Source organism: Anomaloglossus baeobatrachus, unplaced genomic scaffold (assembly GCF_048569485.1).
Source record: "Anomaloglossus baeobatrachus isolate aAnoBae1 unplaced genomic scaffold, aAnoBae1.hap1 Scaffold_569, whole genome shotgun sequence".
NCBI lineage: Eukaryota > Metazoa > Chordata > Amphibia > Anura > Aromobatidae > Anomaloglossus > Anomaloglossus baeobatrachus.
This window is the reverse complement of record NW_027444930.1, coordinates 13,877-27,030: the sequence shown is the minus strand read 5'-3', so window position 1 is coordinate 27,030 and position 13,154 is coordinate 13,877. Positions and strand designations below refer to the sequence as shown.

The following is a 13,154-nucleotide window of genomic DNA, read 5'->3' as shown; positions in this document are numbered from 1 at the left end:
CAATCTCTTTTTTTCCCGGGTGGTAGGGGGATGACAGGAGAAGGGAAGCGGGTGGTGAGAAAGGTACAGAGGGCAGGGTTTGGGGGCTGGGAAGGAAAGGGAAAAGATTAGGGTTTGGGGATGATGAAAGGGCTTTCTACGGGTAAGGATGGCAAAGGGTGGCAGTGACGGAAAGTCAGGCAACCTGTCCTGTCCGTCTTTTTGTATCGTGAATTGGAAAGACTGCAAGGGGGAGGGGAGTTGCTTGCGCCCTAAAGGAGGAGTTATTCAGATTCATTGCAGTGGGCGGCGGCTGCAAAACGCACCATTCTTCTTGTTTTTGCTCTGCAAAGCAGCCTTTTCAAGGGTTGGCTTGGGTGACAAAATGTCTTGTGTAGGCGTGGGTTTGTCTCCCTCTCGCTCTCTCTCCCTAAGATGTGTCCGGCATAGGCCAGGGTGCCACTCGAGGCCCAAACCAATTCTGGTTATCGCTTCTCGGCCTTTTGGCTAAGATCAAGTGTAGTATCTGTTCTTATCAGTTTAATATCTGATACGTCCCCTATCTGGGGACCATATATTAAATGGATTTTTAGAACAGGGAGATGGAAAAAGAGCTTGCTCTGTCCACTCCACGCATTGACCTGGTATTGCAGTACCTCCAGGAACGGTGCACCCCTTCTTAACCCAGTTTCCAAAAGCAGAACTCGATTCACCTGATTCATATTAGCCCGATTAGCGAATTGAAATGAATTTTTATCTAACACACTTTTTACTTGCTTTATTCATCCAAATAGCAAACTCATCACCACTCAACTTCACCAACTCTGCTATGTCCCGTGCAGTATCTTGTTGTCAGTCTAATCTAGATCATGTGTAATTGAATGGAATAGATCCCTTTTGGACAAAGTGGAGTCAGATGCTGCAGTGACCACAGGTGTGAGAGGATCTACAATTGGCATCTGGTGTTATCTCTCTGCTTCCACTCCAAATAAAGTTACCTGTTGTTACCTGAACGTCAAATACTAAGAATGGGCGGCCTATGAAAGAATTAGTACTTTCATTAAGTATACTAAACCGGCTAATTGGGAATAGACAAACTGTAAAAAGCCCTCTGAGAAAGCCCCTCTCTAACCTTTGTTAGTAAGCTTTTCTGTAGCCTGCCTGTTGATGTATTTTCGGTTTGAACAGTGCACAACATGAAGAGACGGAACACTGGCGGCTTGTCACAATGCCCCCCGATGACATCACAATAGCGCTGCTGCCTAGAAAACAAGCTGCGCAGAAGAAGTTGTTCTTTGGGTGGGAGGGTGGGCTAGTGGAAGGAGGGGGCAATCTCTTTTTTTCCCGGGTGGTAGGGGGATGACAGGAGAAGGGAAGCGGGTGGTGAGAAAGGTACAGAGGGCAGGGTTTGGGGGCTGGGAAGGAAAGGGAAAAGATTAGGGTTTGGGGATGATGAAAGGGCTTTCTACGGGTAAGGATGGCAAAGGGTGGCAGTGACGGAAAGTCAGGCAACCTGTCCTGTCCGTCTTTTTGTATCGTGAATTGGAAAGACTGCAAGGGGGAGGGGAGTTGCTTGCGCCCTAAAGGAGGAGTTATTCAGATTCATTGCAGTGGGCGGCGGCTGCAAAACGCACCATTCTTCTTGTTTTTGCTCTGCAAAGCAGCCTTTTCAAGGGTTGGCTTGGGTGACAAAATGTCTTGTGTAGGCGTGGGTTTGTCTCCCTCTCGCTCTCTCTCCCTAAGATGTGTCCGGCATAGGCCAGGGTGCCACTCGAGGCCCAAACCAATTCTGGTTATCGCTTCTCGGCCTTTTGGCTAAGATCAAGTGTAGTATCTGTTCTTATCAGTTTAATATCTGATACGTCCCCTATCTGGGGACCATATATTAAATGGATTTTTAGAACAGGGAGATGGAAAAAGAGCTTGCTCTGTCCACTCCACGCATTGACCTGGTATTGCAGTACCTCCAGGAACGGTGCACCCCTTCTTAACCCAGTTTCCAAAAGCAGAACTCGATTCACCTGATTCATATTAGCCCGATTAGCGAATTGAAATGAATTTTTATCTAACACACTTTTTACTTGCTTTATTCATCCAAATAGCAAACTCATCACCACTCAACTTCACCAACTCTGCTATGTCCCGTGCAGTATCTTGTTGTCAGTCTAATCTAGATCATGTGTAATTGAATGGAATAGATCCCTTTTGGACAAAGTGGAGTCAGATGCTGCAGTGACCACAGGTGTGAGAGGATCTACAATTGGCATCTGGTGTTATCTCTCTGCTTCCACTCCAAATAAAGTTACCTGTTGTTACCTGAACGTCAAATACTAAGAATGGGCGGCCTATGAAAGAATTAGTACTTTCATTAAGTATACTAAACCGGCTAATTGGGAATAGACAAACTGTAAAAAGCCCTCTGAGAAAGCCCCTCTCTAACCTTTGTTAGTAAGCTTTTCTGTAGCCTGCCTGTTGATGTATTTTCGGTTTGAACAGTGCACAACATGAAGAGACGGAACACTGGCGGCTTGTCACAATGCCCCCCGATGACATCACAATAGCGCTGCTGCCTAGAAAACAAGCTGCGCAGAAGAAGTTGTTCTTTGGGTGGGAGGGTGGGCTAGTGGAAGGAGGGGGCAATCTCTTTTTTTCCCGGGTGGTAGGGGGATGACAGGAGAAGGGAAGCGGGTGGTGAGAAAGGTACAGAGGGCAGGGTTTGGGGGCTGGGAAGGAAAGGGAAAAGATTAGGGTTTGGGGATGATGAAAGGGCTTTCTACGGGTAAGGATGGCAAAGGGTGGCAGTGACGGAAAGTCAGGCAACCTGTCCTGTCCGTCTTTTTGTATCGTGAATTGGAAAGACTGCAAGGGGGAGGGGAGTTGCTTGCGCCCTAAAGGAGGAGTTATTCAGATTCATTGCAGTGGGCGGCGGCTGCAAAACGCACCATTCTTCTTGTTTTTGCTCTGCAAAGCAGCCTTTTCAAGGGTTGGCTTGGGTGACAAAATGTCTTGTGTAGGCGTGGGTTTGTCTCCCTCTCGCTCTCTCTCCCTAAGATGTGTCCGGCATAGGCCAGGGTGCCACTCGAGGCCCAAACCAATTCTGGTTATCGCTTCTCGGCCTTTTGGCTAAGATCAAGTGTAGTATCTGTTCTTATCAGTTTAATATCTGATACGTCCCCTATCTGGGGACCATATATTAAATGGATTTTTAGAACAGGGAGATGGAAAAAGAGCTTGCTCTGTCCACTCCACGCATTGACCTGGTATTGCAGTACCTCCAGGAACGGTGCACCCCTTCTTAACCCAGTTTCCAAAAGCAGAACTCGATTCACCTGATTCATATTAGCCCGATTAGCGAATTGAAATGAATTTTTATCTAACACACTTTTTACTTGCTTTATTCATCCAAATAGCAAACTCATCACCACTCAACTTCACCAACTCTGCTATGTCCCGTGCAGTATCTTGTTGTCAGTCTAATCTAGATCATGTGTAATTGAATGGAATAGATCCCTTTTGGACAAAGTGGAGTCAGATGCTGCAGTGACCACAGGTGTGAGAAGATCTACAATTGGCATCTGGTGTTATCTCTCTGCTTCCACTCCAAATAAAGTTACCTGTTGTTACCTGAACGTCAAATACTAAGAATGGGCGGCCTATGAAAGAATTAGTACTTTCATTAAGTATACTAAACCGGCTAATTGGGAATAGACAAACTGTAAAAAGCCCTCTGAGAAAGCCCCTCTCTTACCTTTGTTAGTAAGCTTTTCTGTAGCCTGCCTGTTGATGTATTTTCGGTTTGAACAGTGCACAACATGAAGAGACGGAACACTGGCGGCTTGTCACAATGCCCCCCGATGACATCACAATAGCGCTGCTGCCTAGAAAACAAGCTGCGCAGAAGAAGTTGTTCTTTGGGTGGGAGGGTGGGCTAGTGGAAGGAGGGGGCAATCTCTTTTTTTCCCGGGTGGTAGGGGGATGACAGGAGAAGGGAAGCGGGTGGTGAGAAAGGTACAGAGGGCAGGGTTTGGGGGCTGGGAAGGAAAGGGAAAAGATTAGGGTTTGGGGATGATGAAAGGGCTTTCTACGGGTAAGGATGGCAAAGGGTGGCAGTGACGGAAAGTCAGGCAACCTGTCCTGTCCGTCTTTTTGTATCGTGAATTGGAAAGACTGCAAGGGGGAGGGGAGTTGCTTGCGCCCTAAAGGAGGAGTTATTCAGATTCATTGCAGTGGGCGGCGGCTGCAAAATGCACCATTCTTCTTGTTTTTGCTCTGCAAAGCAGCCTTTTCAAGGGTTGGCTTGGGTGACAAAATGTCTTGTGTAGGCGTGGGTTTGTCTCCCTCTCGCTCTCTCTCCCTAAGATGTGTCCGGCATAGGCCAGGGTGCCACTCGAGGCCCAAACCAATTCTGGTTATCGCTTCTCGGCCTTTTGGCTAAGATCAAGTGTTGTATCTGTTCTTATCAGTTTAATATCTGATACGTCCCCTATCTGGGGACCATATATTAAATGGATTTTTAGAACAGGGAGATGGAAAAAGAGCTTGCTCTGTCCACTCCACGCATTGACCTGGTATTGCAGTACCTCCAGGAACGGTGCACCCCTTCTTAACCCAGTTTCCAAAAGCAGAACTCGATTCACCTGATTCATATTAGCCCGATTAGCGAATTGAAATGAATTTTTATCTAACACACTTTTTACTTGCTTTATTCATCCAAATAGCAAACTCATCACCACTCAACTTCACCAACTCTGCTATGTCCCGTGCAGTATCTTGTTGTCAGTCTAATCTAGATCATGTGTAATTGAATGGAATAGATCCCTTTTGGACAAAGTGGAGTCAGATGCTGCAGTGACCACAGGTGTGAGAGGATCTACAATTGGCATCTGGTGTTATCTCTCTGCTTCCACTCCAAATAAAGTTACCTGTTGTTACCTGAACGTCAAATACTAAGAATGGGCGGCCTATGAAAGAATTAGTACTTTCATTAAGTATACTAAACCGGCTAATTGGGAATAGACAAACTGTAAAAAGCCCTCTGAGAAAGCCCCTCTCTAACCTTTGTTAGTAAGCTTTTCTGTAGCCTGCCTGTTGATGTATTTTCGGTTTGAACAGTGCACAACATGAAGAGACGGAACACTGGCGGCTTGTCACAATGCCCCCCGATGACATCACAATAGCGCTGCTGCCTAGAAAACAAGCTGCGCAGAAGAAGTTGTTCTTTGGGTGGGAGGGTGGGCTAGTGGAAGGAGGGGGCAATCTCTTTTTTTCCCGGGTGGTAGGGGGATGACAGGAGAAGGGAAGCGGGTGGTGAGAAAGGTACAGAGGGCAGGGTTTGGGGGCTGGGAAGGAAAGGGAAAAGATTAGGGTTTGGGGATGATGAAAGGGCTTTCTACGGGTAAGGATGGCAAAGGGTGGCAGTGACGGAAAGTCAGGCAACCTGTCCTGTCCGTCTTTTTGTATCGTGAATTGGAAAGACTGCAAGGGGGAGGGGAGTTGCTTGCGCCCTAAAGGAGGAGTTATTCAGATTCATTGCAGTGGGCGGCGGCTGCAAAACGCACCATTCTTCTTGTTTTTGCTCTGCAAAGCAGCCTTTTCAAGGGTTGGCTTGGGTGACAAAATGTCTTGTGTAGGCGTGGGTTTGTCTCCCTCTCGCTCTCTCTCCCTAAGATGTGTCCGGCATAGGCCAGGGTGCCACTCGAGGCCCAAACCAATTCTGGTTATCGCTTCTCGGCCTTTTGGCTAAGATCAAGTGTAGTATCTGTTCTTATCAGTTTAATATCTGATACGTCCCCTATCTGGGGACCATATATTAAATGGATTTTTAGAACAGGGAGATGGAAAAAGAGCTTGCTCTGTCCACTCCACGCATTGACCTGGTATTGCAGTACCTCCAGGAACGGTGCACCCCTTCTTAACCCAGTTTCCAAAAGCAGAACTCGATTCACCTGATTCATATTAGCCCGATTAGCGAATTGAAATGAATTTTTATCTAACACACTTTTTACTTGCTTTATTCATCCAAATAGCAAACTCATCACCACTCAACTTCACCAACTCTGCTATGTCCCGTGCAGTATCTTGTTGTCAGTCTAATCTAGATCATGTGTAATTGAATGGAATAGATCCCTTTTGGACAAAGTGGAGTCAGATGCTGCAGTGACCACAGGTGTGAGAGGATCTACAATTGGCATCTGGTGTTATCTCTCTGCTTCCACTCCAAATAAAGTTACCTGTTGTTACCTGAACGTCAAATACTAAGAATGGGCGGCCTATGAAAGAATTAGTACTTTCATTAAGTATACTAAACCGGCTAATTGGGAATAGACAAACTGTAAAAAGCCCTCTGAGAAAGCCCCTCTCTAACCTTTGTTAGTAAGCTTTTCTGTAGCCTGCCTGTTGATGTATTTTCGGTTTGAACAGTGCACAACATGAAGAGACGGAACACTGGCGGCTTGTCACAATGCCCCCCGATGACATCACAATAGCGCTGCTGCCTAGAAAACAAGCTGCGCAGAAGAAGTTGTTCTTTGGGTGGGAGGGTGGGCTAGTGGAAGGAGGGGGCAATCTCTTTTTTTCCCGGGTGGTAGGGGGATGACAGGAGAAGGGAAGCGGGTGGTGAGAAAGGTACAGAGGGCAGGGTTTGGGGGCTGGGAAGGAAAGGGAAAAGATTAGGGTTTGGGGATGATGAAAGGGCTTTCTACGGGTAAGGATGGCAAAGGGTGGCAGTGACGGAAAGTCAGGCAACCTGTCCTGTCCGTCTTTTTGTATCGTGAATTGGAAAGACTGCAAGGGGGAGGGGAGTTGCTTGCGCCCTAAAGGAGGAGTTATTCAGATTCATTGCAGTGGGCGGCGGCTGCAAAACGCACCATTCTTCTTGTTTTTGCTCTGCAAAGCAGCCTTTTCAAGGGTTGGCTTGGGTGACAAAATGTCTTGTGTAGGCGTGGGTTTGTCTCCCTCTCGCTCTCTCTCCCTAAGATGTGTCCGGCATAGGCCAGGGTGCCACTCGAGGCCCAAACCAATTCTGGTTATCGCTTCTCGGCCTTTTGGCTAAGATCAAGTGTAGTATCTGTTCTTATCAGTTTAATATCTGATACGTCCCCTATCTGGGGACCATATATTAAATGGATTTTTAGAACAGGGAGATGGAAAAAGAGCTTGCTCTGTCCACTCCACGCATTGACCTGGTATTGCAGTACCTCCAGGAACGGTGCACCCCTTCTTAACCCAGTTTCCAAAAGCAGAACTCGATTCACCTGATTCATATTAGCCCGATTAGCGAATTGAAATGAATTTTTATCTAACACACTTTTTACTTGCTTTATTCATCCAAATAGCAAACTCATCACCACTCAACTTCACCAACTCTGCTATGTCCCGTGCAGTATCTTGTTGTCAGTCTAATCTAGATCATGTGTAATTGAATGGAATAGATCCCTTTTGGACAAAGTGGAGTCAGATGCTGCAGTGACCACAGGTGTGAGAGGATCTACAATTGGCATCTGGTGTTATCTCTCTGCTTCCACTCCAAATAAAGTTACCTGTTGTTACCTGAACGTCAAATACTAAGAATGGGCGGCCTATGAAAGAATTAGTACTTTCATTAAGTATACTAAACCGGCTAATTGGGAATAGACAAACTGTAAAAAGCCCTCTGAGAAAGCCCCTCTCTAACCTTTGTTAGTAAGCTTTTCTGTAGCCTGCCTGTTGATGTATTTTCGGTTTGAACAGTGCACAACATGAAGAGACGGAACACTGGCGGCTTGTCACAATGCCCCCCGATGACATCACAATAGCGCTGCTGCCTAGAAAACAAGCTGCGCAGAAGAAGTTGTTCTTTGGGTGGGAGGGTGGGCTAGTGGAAGGAGGGGGCAATCTCTTTTTTTCCCGGGTGGTAGGGGGATGACAGGAGAAGGGAAGCGGGTGGTGAGAAAGGTACAGAGGGCAGGGTTTGGGGGCTGGGAAGGAAAGGGAAAAGATTAGGGTTTGGGGATGATGAAAGGGCTTTCTACGGGTAAGGATGGCAAAGGGTGGCAGTGACGGAAAGTCAGGCAACCTGTCCTGTCCGTCTTTTTGTATCGTGAATTGGAAAGACTGCAAGGGGGAGGGGAGTTGCTTGCGCCCTAAAGGAGGAGTTATTCAGATTCATTGCAGTGGGCGGCGGCTGCAAAATGCACCATTCTTCTTGTTTTTGCTCTGCAAAGCAGCCTTTTCAAGGGTTGGCTTGGGTGACAAAATGTCTTGTGTAGGCGTGGGTTTGTCTCCCTCTCGCTCTCTCTCCCTAAGATGTGTCCGGCATAGGCCAGGGTGCCACTCGAGGCCCAAACCAATTCTGGTTATCGCTTCTCGGCCTTTTGGCTAAGATCAAGTGTAGTATCTGTTCTTATCAGTTTAATATCTGATACGTCCCCTATCTGGGGACCATATATTAAATGGATTTTTAGAACAGGGAGATGGAAAAAGAGCTTGCTCTGTCCACTCCACGCATTGACCTGGTATTGCAGTACCTCCAGGAACGGTGCACCCCTTCTTAACCCAGTTTCCAAAAGCAGAACTCGATTCACCTGATTCATATTAGCCCGATTAGCGAATTGAAATGAATTTTTATCTAACACACTTTTTACTTGCTTTATTCATCCAAATAGCAAACTCATCACCACTCAACTTCACCAACTCTGCTATGTCCCGTGCAGTATCTTGTTGTCAGTCTAATCTGGATCATGTGTAATTGAATGGAATAGATCCCTTTTGGACAAAGTGGAGTCAGATGCTGCAGTGACCACAGGTGTGAGAGGATCTACAATTGGCATCTGGTGTTATCTCTCTGCTTCCACTCCAAATAAAGTTACCTGTTGTTACCTGAACGTCAAATACTAAGAATGGGCGGCCTATGAAAGAATTAGTACTTTCATTAAGTATACTAAACCGGCTAATTGGGAATAGACAAACTGTAAAAAGCCCTCTGAGAAAGCCCCTCTCTAACCTTTGTTAGTAAGCTTTTCTGTAGCCTGCCTGTTGATGTATTTTCGGTTTGAACAGTGCACAACATGAAGAGACGGAACACTGGCGGCTTGTCACAATGCCCCCCGATGACATCACAATAGCGCTGCTGCCTAGAAAACAAGCTGCGCAGAAGAAGTTGTTCTTTGGGTGGGAGGGTGGGCTAGTGGAAGGAGGGGGCAATCTCTTTTTTTCCCGGGTGGTAGGGGGATGACAGGAGAAGGGAAGCGGGTGGTGAGAAAGGTACAGAGGGCAGGGTTTGGGGGCTGGGAAGGAAAGGGAAAAGATTAGGGTTTGGGGATGATGAAAGGGCTTTCTACGGGTAAGGATGGCAAAGGGTGGCAGTGACGGAAAGTCAGGCAACCTGTCCTGTCCGTCTTTTTGTATCGTGAATTGGAAAGACTGCAAGGGGGAGGGGAGTTGCTTGCGCCCTAAAGGAGGAGTTATTCAGATTCATTGCAGTGGGCGGCGGCTGCAAAACGCACCATTCTTCTTGTTTTTGCTCTGCAAAGCAGCCTTTTCAAGGGTTGGCTTGGGTGACAAAATGTCTTGTGTAGGCGTGGGTTTGTCTCCCTCTCGCTCTCTCTCCCTAAGATGTGTCCGGCATAGGCCAGGGTGCCACTCGAGGCCCAAACCAATTCTGGTTATCGCTTCTCGGCCTTTTGGCTAAGATCAAGTGTAGTATCTGTTCTTATCAGTTTAATATCTGATACGTCCCCTATCTGGGGACCATATATTAAATGGATTTTTAGAACAGGGAGATGGAAAAAGAGCTTGCTCTGTCCACTCCACGCATTGACCTGGTATTGCAGTACCTCCAGGAACGGTGCACCCCTTCTTAACCCAGTTTCCAAAAGCAGAACTCGATTCACCTGATTCATATTAGCCCGATTAGCGAATTGAAATGAATTTTTATCTAACACACTTTTTACTTGCTTTATTCATCCAAATAGCAAACTCATCACCACTCAACTTCACCAACTCTGCTATGTCCCGTGCAGTATCTTGTTGTCAGTCTAATCTAGATCATGTGTAATTGAATGGAATAGATCCCTTTTGGACAAAGTGGAGTCAGATGCTGCAGTGACCACAGGTGTGAGAGGATCTACAATTGGCATCTGGTGTTATCTCTCTGCTTCCACTCCAAATAAAGTTACCTGTTGTTACCTGAACGTCAAATACTCAGAATGGGCGGCCTATGAAAGAATTAGTACTTTCATTAAGTATACTAAACCGGCTAATTGGGAATAGACAAACTGTAAAAAGCCCTCTGAGAAAGCCCCTCTCTAACCTTTGTTAGTAAGCTTTTCTGTAGCCTGCCTGTTGATGTATTTTCGGTTTGAACAGTGCACAACATGAAGAGACGGAACACTGGCGGCTTGTCACAATGCCCCCCGATGACATCACAATAGCGCTGCTGCCTAGAAAACAAGCTGCGCAGAAGAAGTTGTTCTTTGGGTGGGAGGGTGGGCTAGTGGAAGGAGGGGGCAATCTCTTTTTTTCCCGGGTGGTAGGGGGATGACAGGAGAAGGGAAGCGGGTGGTGAGAAAGGTACAGAGGGCAGGGTTTGGGGGCTGGGAAGGAAAGGGAAAAGATTAGGGTTTGGGGATGATGAAAGGGCTTTCTACGGGTAAGGATGGCAAAGGGTGGCAGTGACGGAAAGTCAGGCAACCTGTCCTGTCCGTCTTTTTGTATCGTGAATTGGAAAGACTGCAAGGGGGAGGGGAGTTGCTTGCGCCCTAAAGGAGGAGTTATTCAGATTCATTGCAGTGGGCGGCGGCTGCAAAACGCACCATTCTTCTTGTTTTTGCTCTGCAAAGCAGCCTTTTCAAGGGTTGGCTTGGGTGACAAAATGTCTTGTGTAGGCGTGGGTTTGTCTCCCTCTCGCTCTCTCTCCCTAAGATGTGTCCGGCATAGGCCAGGGTGCCACTCGAGGCCCAAACCAATTCTGGTTATCGCTTCTCGGCCTTTTGGCTAAGATCAAGTGTAGTATCTGTTCTTATCAGTTTAATATCTGATACGTCCCCTATCTGGGGACCATATATTAAATGGATTTTTAGAACAGGGAGATGGAAAAAGAGCTTGCTCTGTCCACTCCACGCATTGACCTGGTATTGCAGTACCTCCAGGAACGGTGCACCCCTTCTTAACCCAGTTTCCAAAAGCAGAACTCGATTCACCTGATTCATATTAGCCCGATTAGCGAATTGAAATGAATTTTTATCTAACACACTTTTTACTTGCTTTATTCATCCAAATAGCAAACTCATCACCACTCAACTTCACCAACTCTGCTATGTCCCGTGCAGTATCTTGTTGTCAGTCTAATCTAGATCATGTGTAATTGAATGGAATAGATCCCTTTTGGACAAAGTGGAGTCAGATGCTGCAGTGACCACAGGTGTGAGAGGATCTACAATTGGCATCTGGTGTTATCTCTCTGCTTCCACTCCAAATAAAGTTACCTGTTGTTACCTGAACGTCAAATACTAAGAATGGGCGGCCTATGAAAGAATTAGTACTTTCATTAAGTATACTAAACCGGCTAATTGGGAATAGACAAACTGTAAAAAGCCCTCTGAGAAAGCCCCTCTCTAACCTTTGTTAGTAAGCTTTTCTGTAGCCTGCCTGTTGATGTATTTTCGGTTTGAACAGTGCACAACATGAAGAGACGGAACACTGGCGGCTTGTCACAATGCCCCCCGATGACATCACAATAGCGCTGCTGCCTAGAAAACAAGCTGCGCAGAAGAAGTTGTTCTTTGGGTGGGAGGGTGGGCTAGTGGAAGGAGGGGGCAATCTCTTTTTTTCCCGGGTGGTAGGGGGATGACAGGAGAAGGGAAGCGGGTGGTGAGAAAGGTACAGAGGGCAGGGTTTGGGGGCTGGGAAGGAAAGGGAAAAGATTAGGGTTTGGGGATGATGAAAGGGCTTTCTACGGGTAAGGATGGCAAAGGGTGGCAGTGACGGAAAGTCAGGCAACCTGTCCTGTCCGTCTTTTTGTATCGTGAATTGGAAAGACTGCAAGGGGGAGGGGAGTTGCTTGCGCCCTAAAGGAGGAGTTATTCAGATTCATTGCAGTGGGCGGCGGCTGCAAAACGCACCATTCTTCTTGTTTTTGCTCTGCAAAGCAGCTTTTTCAAGGGTTGGCTTGGGTGACAAAATGTCTTGTGTAGGCGTGGGTTTGTCTCCCTCTCGCTCTCTCTCCCTAAGATGTGTCCGGCATAGGCCAGGGTGCCACTCGAGGCCCAAACCAATTCTGGTTATCGCTTCTCGGCCTTTTGGCTAAGATCAAGTGTAGTATCTGTTCTTATCAGTTTAATATCTGATACGTCCCCTATCTGGGGACCATATATTAAATGGATTTTTAGAACAGGGAGATGGAAAAAGAGCTTGCTCTGTCCACTCCACGCATTGACCTGGTATTGCAGTACCTCCAGGAACGGTGCACCCCTTCTTAACCCAGTTTCCAAAAGCAGAACTCGATTCACCTGATTCATATTAGCCCGATTAGCGAATTGAAATGAATTTTTATCTAACACACTTTTTACTTGCTTTATTCATCCAAATAGCAAACTCATCACCACTCAACTTCACCAACTCTGCTATGTCCCGTGCAGTATCTTGTTGTCAGTCTAATCTAGATCATGTGTAATTGAATGGAATAGATCCCTTTTGGACAAAGTGGAGTCAGATGCTGCAGTGACCACAGGTGTGAGAGGATCTACAATTGGCATCTGGTGTTATCTCTCTGCTTCCACTCCAAATAAAGTTACCTGTTGTTACCTGAACGTCAAATACTAAGAATGGGCGGCCTATGAAAGAATTAGTACTTTCATTAAGTATACTAAACCGGCTAATTGGGAATAGACAAACTGTAAAAAGCCCTCTGAGAAAGCCCCTCTCTAACCTTTGTTAGTAAGCTTTTCTGTAGCCTGCCTGTTGATGTATTTTCGGTTTGAACAGTGCACAACATGAAGAGACGGAACACTGGCGGCTTGTCACAATGCCCCCCGATGACATCACAATAGCGCTGCTGCCTAGAAAACAAGCTGCGCAGAAGAAGTTGTTCTTTGGGTGGGAGGGTGGGCTAGTGGAAGGAGGGGGCAATCTCTTTTTTTCCCGGGTGGTAGGGGGATGACAGGAGAAGGGAAGCGGGTGGTGAGAAAGGTACAGAGGGC

General features: G+C 46.7%; 10 non-coding genes across 10 annotated transcripts; all 10 read left to right on the top strand.

Moving 5' to 3' along the window:
- Positions 1-466: 466 nt before the first annotated feature.
- LOC142284384 (U2 spliceosomal RNA) lies at positions 467-657 on the top strand. Its single transcript, XR_012745894.1, has one exon. It is a non-coding gene; the product is annotated as a U2 spliceosomal RNA (small nuclear RNA).
- Positions 658-1,774: 1,117 nt separating this feature from the next.
- Positions 1,775-1,965, top strand: LOC142284383 (U2 spliceosomal RNA). The gene has a single exon (XR_012745893.1). It is a non-coding gene; the product is annotated as a U2 spliceosomal RNA (small nuclear RNA).
- A 1,117-nt stretch (positions 1,966-3,082) lies between these two features.
- LOC142284382 (U2 spliceosomal RNA) lies at positions 3,083-3,273 on the top strand. The gene has a single exon (XR_012745892.1). It is a non-coding gene; the product is annotated as a U2 spliceosomal RNA (small nuclear RNA).
- Positions 3,274-4,390: 1,117 nt separating this feature from the next.
- Positions 4,391-4,581, top strand: LOC142284357 (U2 spliceosomal RNA). The gene has a single exon (XR_012745877.1). It is a non-coding gene; the product is annotated as a U2 spliceosomal RNA (small nuclear RNA).
- A 1,117-nt stretch (positions 4,582-5,698) lies between these two features.
- LOC142284381 (U2 spliceosomal RNA) lies at positions 5,699-5,889 on the top strand. The gene has a single exon (XR_012745891.1). It is a non-coding gene; the product is annotated as a U2 spliceosomal RNA (small nuclear RNA).
- A 1,117-nt stretch (positions 5,890-7,006) lies between these two features.
- On the top strand, positions 7,007-7,197 carry LOC142284378 (U2 spliceosomal RNA). Its single transcript, XR_012745889.1, has one exon. It is a non-coding gene; the product is annotated as a U2 spliceosomal RNA (small nuclear RNA).
- A 1,117-nt stretch (positions 7,198-8,314) lies between these two features.
- On the top strand, positions 8,315-8,505 carry LOC142284375 (U2 spliceosomal RNA). The gene has a single exon (XR_012745888.1). It is a non-coding gene; the product is annotated as a U2 spliceosomal RNA (small nuclear RNA).
- A 1,117-nt stretch (positions 8,506-9,622) lies between these two features.
- Positions 9,623-9,813, top strand: LOC142284363 (U2 spliceosomal RNA). Its single transcript, XR_012745882.1, has one exon. It is a non-coding gene; the product is annotated as a U2 spliceosomal RNA (small nuclear RNA).
- A 1,117-nt stretch (positions 9,814-10,930) lies between these two features.
- On the top strand, positions 10,931-11,121 carry LOC142284352 (U2 spliceosomal RNA). Its single transcript, XR_012745872.1, has one exon. It is a non-coding gene; the product is annotated as a U2 spliceosomal RNA (small nuclear RNA).
- A 1,117-nt stretch (positions 11,122-12,238) lies between these two features.
- On the top strand, positions 12,239-12,429 carry LOC142284341 (U2 spliceosomal RNA). Its single transcript, XR_012745860.1, has one exon. It is a non-coding gene; the product is annotated as a U2 spliceosomal RNA (small nuclear RNA).
- The last annotated feature ends 725 nt before the right edge of the window (positions 12,430-13,154 follow it).